Raw genomic sequence first — 8,442 nt, 5'->3', positions numbered from 1 at the left:
CTTGGCAAAATTATTCCCAACTTAGCTTTGTGTATCAGTCCTAGCTGGTGACAATAGCTATACAATCCCAAGATAGTATGATATACTCTTAGGTACATCATTCTATATTTATTATTATATGCTTTACTATGAACAGATATATTTTGGAGCTGGGGTGTAGCTCAATGATAGAGTGCTCGCCTACTATTGAACCTACACAGGGCCTGCGTTCAATCTCCCCATATTATATATGCACGTATCTTTAAGTGATAACATCAAGTTAAAATACTTCCAAGCCCTAAAAAACCAAACAATAGATATGAAAACTGGTCCAATCACCACATACAGGACCCCAAGGCATGGAATATGAAGGAATAGCATTCAGCGAACTAGCAACTCAGAATAAAGAAGTTGAGGCTGTGAGGGTTACGGATTCTCTAGTGGTATAGAGCATGGAGAGCAGGGGAGCTTCCACAGTTAGGCTTATGTGCCTGCTGGTGCAGGGTGGAAACACGGGTAGAAAGGGCTCAGTTATTCTCCATCACCTAACACTGCAATTAAGCCTCCAAGCTCTTGTCAGTGTGAAGGGACCAGTGTGGCAAGAAGCAACATCCGGCTTATTTCACAGTGTTGCTGTGCAGAAAAACACACTGTCTACACCAAATTTCAACACCAAAAGAAAAGCAATATGCAAAGAGATTGTAGCCACACTTCCCAACCTCAAGCTAAGCTATCAGGGCATCATTAATAAATCACTGTTGTTTATCAGCATAATGTTTTAGCAAAGGGGGAAACTGCTTATTAGAATCCAAAGAGAGAGTCCATGTGGGACATTAAGCAATATGAAAAAGAGAGGGGGGAAAAAAAAAATCAAATTTCCCCCATGCCTGAAAATGGCCCAGTCAGGGGCAGTGCTGATTTCAATTAAGTGCCAGGCTTCCAGAGGGCCTTGGAGACCGACTGTCAGAGTTCTTGCTCAACTGAACAGAAGCCTCACAAAGTGGCCACCACTAAGACTCATGGAGGAATTCCTCATAGAAACAGCAGTCGGTGTCGATTAACCTTTGAGACCACGACAGCTAAAGGGAAAGGTAGGAATTAACAAAGAGACAAACACAGATGCCAGACACCAATGTGATGCTGCTGTAAGTGCCCTAATCACAGGGTGGTTTATTTTAGTATACCAGGAACGGCTCTCACGATAAATAATCTTTCCCCAAAATGAAAGTTCATTAAAAAGAGGGGCTGAGTCTAATCTCTTTTCTCCATCCAGCACTCTGATTAATCCAACATCTGCAGTGGGAGTATAAATATTTATTGAAGATGTCATATTGGTGTTGTGTGCATGTTTGAAGTACCAGTAAATATATGGCATTCAGCTGGGTGCCATTCAACTTCCTCAATTGAAAATTTCAGGAAAATTAATTAAATTTGTAAGTTATGGTGGAATCACTCCCCTTAGGAGGATACAAGATCTATGGCCTATATATCTGACTGGCAGTAACCTCATTAATGGCAGTATCAGCACTTGAGTGGCAAGGTCATTGCACTTGTACCCCTCCATTAGCCTAGCTCCCCACTCTTCACATCACTGCTTCCATTCAGAGAAGCCTGAGGCCTCAAAGGCATGTGTGCCCAGAAGATAATCTTTTCTTTTCACATTACCAGATGCCTATTGATCACTGCTTGGGGAAGTATATGGTCACACTAATTATACTCTCAAAACTGTGAGCTGAGGGACAAAATCTTCCCAGATCTCAGAAGCTCCTTTGAAGTCATTCATAAAGGGACTTGTGGAGTGGGATATGGAACTGGTCTCTAGAAGAGCATAGAGGCTGAGCGTGATGCCTTTAATCCCAGCACTCTGAGTCAGGAAAATTGTGAGTTCAAGGATAGCTTGATGTACATCATGTGTTCCCTGAATCAGAAAATACAGGGGAGCTGAAAAGATGGCTCAGCAATTTAGAGCACTTGCTGCTCTTGTAGAGGAGCCAAGTATGGTTCCCAGCTCTGGCAAGGTTGCTCACAACTGCCTGTAATTCCAGTTCAAGGAAATTTAATTCTCCTCCTGACCTCCACAGGTTCCTACATGGATGTGGTATACCCAAATACACACAGCCATACACATATACACATAGAATAAAATAATAAATGTTTTAAAATAATTAAATAAAAATAAAGAATATTTTTAGGGTCAAGGGTATGGTGCAAGTGGATAAAAAAGCTTGCTATACAAGCATGAAGACATGAATTTGCTTCCCTACCACCCATATATAAAGCCAGAAATGGCTACTTGTGTCTGTAACCCCTGAGATAGAAGGATTACTGGGGCTTCCTGGCCACCATAGCAGAAAAACAGCGAGCTTGAGGTACAGTGAAAGACCCAAGGTAGAGAGTGCCAGAATAAGACGACCAGCATCATGCTTTGCGCGCACACACACACACACACACACACACACACACACACACACTCACACACACATTTTGAAGACAAGATTTGTTTTTTATTTGGGAAATTTGTTATTGTTATTTTTCTATATCTTTATAGATAAAGATATAGATATCTCTGCACTTTTAACTGCTAGTAAATATCATTCTTCACCTAGATTGCATTAGCCTTGTTGTGCCAACAAACTCTTTTATTCCTGCTCCTGTCTCCACCAACACTACTTTCCTGTCCTTTCACTTATATCCACTCTCTGGAGATGAGTACTGCTCTAAACCAGAGACCATCCCAGGCCTATACACAGATACCCACCTACTTCCATAGTTACGTGATCTCAGACATACTTGTTCCAGTTTCTCTAACACACAGATCTCAGACATACTTGTTCCAGCTTCTCTAACACACGATGTTTTTCTCCACTTTTGCAACAAACTGACTTTCTTTGTTCTTTTGAGACACGTGGAATTTGTCTCTCTATGGCGCATTTCTGTGTTGACTCCACTGAAAGCAAATCCCACTTATTGTATGTAATGATGCCAAGGCTGGCCCTTGGGCTCCAGTGACATGGAGAACAGGACACGGTACAGAGAGCATCTCTTATTGGCCAAGTCTAACTGTCTATTGGCATATATTTCTAAAGTGATGTTTCTCATGCTCTGATATCACAGTAATCTCCAGGATCCTGCTAATATGCATACTCTGCTAGAGTAGATCTAAGTTGGTCAGAGAATTTACATTTCTAATAAACTCCTAGGTGGTGCTAGTGTTATTTATCAACAGATTACACTTTGAGTATAAAGGGCTATCTAGTCTTTTTCTTTTTTTTCTGAATTCGAGTTTAAAGGGCAAGAATGACATGATTGATTAGTGGTGTCTGTCCTGAGCATAGAAATAGAGAATTCCAATACTGCTTGTGTTGTTCAGTGATTCGTTGGTTCATTGATTTATTCAACAAGTTCATTGAGCATATGCTCAACCTGTGAACATGTAGATGGCTAAAATAAGACTGATTTACACAGTTATCAGCTAGAAGAACTTTTTGAAAAATTTACTGTATAATACTAATAAGTGACCAACGATGATTGAAAATAACTCTCTTTTTTCTATATTTGGCAACATAGTTTTAATAAAGTTCATATTCCTCTGTGAGTTTAAGATTGATTTTCTTATTCTAAAACCTTTTTTTCTCCCTAGATTGTAACCTTTGAATTTATAGAACATAGTCTTTTTGTCTGTTTGGAACCTGAAAGAGCCCTTTCCTCACACAACAGTCAACAAGTATTTTACTGAGTGCCAAGTAAGTAGATAGGTCCATAATTTGCTGGTGGTATTGGAGGCTGTGTGTATGCATGTGTTCATGTGTGTGTGCACATGTAGATATGTTTGTGTACATGGGGTCTGGAGTCAATGTCAGAGGTATTCCCACATCACTCTCCATGTTATTTTTTTTTAAACAGTTTTTCACTGGACCTGGAGCTCAGCAGTTCAGCAAGACTAGCCAGCCAGTGAGCTCCCAGGATCCTCCTGTCTCCACCAACACTAAGATTATAGGCTTCTGTCACTGCATTCAGCTTTTTGTATGGGTGTTGGGGATTTGAACTCCGGTCCTCATGCTTGTGAAACAAGTGCTTTACAAACTGAGCCATCTGTTCAGCCCCATGCCCACTCCATGACTGTATTCCGTGAAAAAGCAAATCAGCATCAATAGCAAATAAACAGCAACTGAAATGATTAGATCAACGTAAGAGAAGATAGGAGTAACAAGAAGAAAGTGTTCCACACTTAGGGTGCCCGGGGGCCAGGAGAGGTCGCACTGATGAGATGACATCAAGCTAAGGCCTGAGGAGGGAAACTTCGAGTCTCTGAAGGAAGAGCTTTTAGGACAGAGAAACAGCGAGGAGAAGTCCCACGTGTTTGAGTGTCTGGGTACAGCAAGAAGGTCAATGGGGCATATCCCCTCACTTTGTAAAAAGGGAAATAGGGTCCTGAAGAAAAAAATCTTAGCTGCAACAAAAATAACAGTGTCTCAAACAAATGCATGTCCTCTCCACATAAAGCACAGTGCCACTTTGCTGGAGCAGCAGGGGCCTCTCCCCTCAGCAGTGATTCAGAGACCCGGGTTCCTTCCATATCCTTGACATGTGCCATCGAGGGTCACTCTGGGAGCCAGCCTCCTGTGTCTGACAAAGAGAGGCGCGTCACTCCTGATCACATTCATGGGCATAGAACCTTGGCCACAATGTGCCAAAGACTGGGGAGATCAGTGGGAAGCTGGGGAAAGGACGTGGTAAGTACACAGCCAGTCCCCAGCAGGCCAGCCACCTTTCTCCCAACCCCGTGCTTTTTCCCTCTGCACTAAGTTCTCTGTGATGTGGTCGCCCTCTTAGTGACAGTTGACACCCTTAACCGTGGCAAAAATGAATTCTTAGTGAGCTTCTCATAGTCAAAATACATAAATAATTTTATAGTTCAGTGGGTAAACTGAAAGAGAAATGTGAGCTGAAGTTCCCGGGGTGAGAGGCATAGCTGTTTCAAATATCATTCATGACTGATTGGCTGACAATGGCCAGCTGAAATTTTACAGGCTGGGGACCCAAATTATCTTAGCCTATTTGGGGTCTCCCTTAATAGCTGTCTATTACCCAGCTCTGTGTGTCCCCTAACACCCTTGTGATGATTAGGCAAATACTTGTTGTAACATACAAACACAATGCCCATCTTCCATCAGCCCAAAAGGTTAAGCCCATCATCAGATAATCTATAGGGTCTAGAACAGAGCTGTTCTCCTTTGCTGTAGACTGCCTCGGGTTTCCACTGACATATTTGAGAGTTTTTGATTTTATTGATTATACAGTGTAGCTCATTTTCCCCTTTTTTTCTTTTCTTTCTTTCTTTCTTTTTTTCTTTTTCTGGTTTTCTGAGACAGGGTTTCTCTGTGTATCCCTGGGTGTCCTGGGACTCGCTCTGTGGACCAGGCTGGTCTCAAACTCAGAGATCCACCCGCTTCTGCCTCCTGAGTGCTGGGATTAACGGCATAGGCCACCACTGCCCGCACCAGTACATTTGAAAAGTGCCTTCATTTGTGATTTTTTGTTTTTATTATATTACAGTAGAAAGTTTGTGAAGCCACTACTGCGCTGGAACATTGAATGTGAACCTGTGTAGAGTCATGGTGACTCATATTCAGCTCCAGAATAAACTATCTCTGGGGCTGTTTATGTCAACAGAAAAGCATCAGTGTGGGGAAGGCAGAAATCAGACTCAGACAGTGAAACTGGAGTACTTTATGGAAAATATTTGTAGATATAAAAATAATCTAATGGAAACTTTTTTTTTTTTTTTTTTTTTTGGTTTTTCGAGACAGGGTTTCTTTGCGTAGTTTTGGTGCCTGTCCTGGATCTTGCTCGGGGTAGACCAGGCTAGCCTCGAACTCACAGAGATCCACCTGGCTCTGCCTCCTGAGTGCTGGGATTAAAGGCATGCGCCACCACCACCCGGCTAATTGAAACTTTAAGTATATACTTATATAAAGAAAAACATAATTAGTAAAGAATAGATCAAAATGTAAATAATAACTAATGAACAAAGCTACGGTTGAGAACCCTGGCCTTTCATCCTGAACTAAAAAGCTAAAGCCTTTCAAAAGATAATTCCTTGTTGTTTCACATTTAGCATGGAGCCAAATACGGCATCAAAGACAAGTGGCCTCATCCCATAAAGATACCTACAATCATATCAATACCGGGGATAAACACAAAGTTGAGAGCGCCTGAAAGGGATCTAAGTAGATCTTTTGGCAGAAAATGCTACTTAAAACATTATTAGCCTTGGTTTTATTTAGCACACATTAATGATTTAAAAAACTACTGTTTAAAGTAATTCTACTACGGAGTTTAAAATGAGTAATACAGATAACTACCAGAAAATCTTGCCAAAATAAATAAAGTTGTGAAGATATTTGAGTACCATACAATGAAGAGTTAGGACATAGCCTGTTAACTTGAAAAACACTGAATTTTTAAAGTTAATTTTATGTTAATATTAATAGTCATATCTATTTCATTTCAATAGATATTTGTTGGGCACTCCTTCCAAGTGCCCTTTACTGTCCTCTTCTTGGAAATGACCCTATCAACCTTGACATCTGAAAACAGTTTCAATTCTTTCAAATCTTAGCATGAACTTTAAGACCTTACTTACAACTAATGCCCAGTCTTTTCTACACAAGGGCAGGTTGATGATGGTGTGAAGAATGGCCATGGGTTTAGAGGCATGCTTGATGGCATTAATTAAGTTGTAGTCAGTAATGGACATCTAGAGAGTTCGACTTTCTCAGAACTCATTATGCGAATTTCCTGTCCCACTGATTTGCCAATCAATCATGGATCTTGTGTCGCCTGCGGCACTTCCTGTCTTGTCAATCCGTACTAAAATATTATTGTCAAGTCGCTGTAGTTTTTGCGTTTTACCTCCCTGCTCCTGAGAAGAGAGCCATGTATGGCTCACTTTAACTTCTCTGGAAGCGTGTCTGCACATGGGAGGTGACAGATTACAATACTGCCTGGTGCTAATGAGTGATTTCAAAATCTGAATGTTCTTGTCTTAGACCAAACTATTCCTCTAGACCAAGGGGAAGCCGAGTCTCAGCTCTGTGACAGTCGCAGAGGCCCTGCCTGGAAGGCTTGGGGTGGATTTGCTTTGACAAACTTGCTGAAAAGCTTTGAGTAGACAGAAATGTAGAGATGACCTGGAGGAAAAGGTTTTGAGAACAGAAAAGAAGATGAATAGATTGAGAATAATTTCACAACCAAACTTCATAAATTCAATTACCGAAGAGCTGGCCAGAATCTCAGGAAAGCTGACAGGAAAGAAATACCAAAACTATATAAAGGGTTAAAATCAAATGGTCAGTAGGGGAAGACCTCCAAGGTTGTCTTCCTAACTCTGAAAAATTAACATTTTACAATGAATCATACTTTTAAAATGCAAATATACTATCTTCAGAAAATGTTTTGTCTATATAATGAAGTACAGTTGATTTTTAAATCAATTAATGGATCTATAATCATTTTATGATCATTTATATTTTTTAAGATATATTTTTACTTGTAAAACTATATTACTTTGAAGAAAGAAATCTAAAAGACAGATTGATGCCTTCCCCAAAGATATCTACCTCCTAATCTCTAAAAATTGTGAATATTATATATTTAATGACGCAGGAGAATTAAGAGTGCAGATGAGGGGGCTAGAGAGATGGCTCAGTGATTAAGAGAACTGACTGCTCTTCCAGAGGACCTGGGTTCAAGTCCCAGCACCCACATGGCAGCTCACAACTGTCTATAACACAAGATCTGACATCCTCACACAGTCATACATGCAGCAAACACCAATGCAAATAAAATAAAAATAAATAAATTATAAAAAAAGAGTGCAGATGAGATTGCTTGATAACGACTGACGTAACTACGTAGATTTATCCAGGTGATGCAGATAGCCCCACAGTCATCACGGTTCCTTAAAATCAGAGACAGGGGAAGAACTATGGTCAGATTGATGAAACATGAGAAACACTACCAGCCTCTGACGGTTTTGAAGCTAGAAGTGGAAGGTGAGGAGCCCAGGAATGCTGGAGCCTCTAGAAACCAGAAGGCAAAGAACAAGATTCTCCTATAGTGTCTTCAGAAGGAACATAGCCTGGTTGACCATTTCAGTTGAACTAGTGAGAACTGTGACCCCTGACCTCCAGAAAAGTGAGAGGACCAATTTGTTTAACCAATGTTGTTTTACAATACGAAGTGTGTGGAAACTTTTTACCGTGACCATAGAAAATGCAAACAAAGAGAAAGGTTTTAAAGCCTTCGGATCACTAAAATGTTATACAAGTCTTCATTCACATTTTTAAAAATACAATAGGAAATTGGTTCACAGTATCAATAAAAACAAGGGATCAAAAGAAAGAAGGACAAGTCAGAAAGACCCACATAAGCTCCTACTTCTTTCCAGAGCCAAAGGAC

This window comes from Peromyscus californicus, unplaced genomic scaffold (genome assembly GCF_007827085.1).
Source record: "Peromyscus californicus insignis strain IS unplaced genomic scaffold, ASM782708v3 Scaffold_9__1_contigs__length_137607984, whole genome shotgun sequence".
Lineage (NCBI taxonomy): Eukaryota > Metazoa > Chordata > Mammalia > Rodentia > Cricetidae > Peromyscus > Peromyscus californicus.
This window is presented reverse-complemented; position numbering follows the sequence as displayed.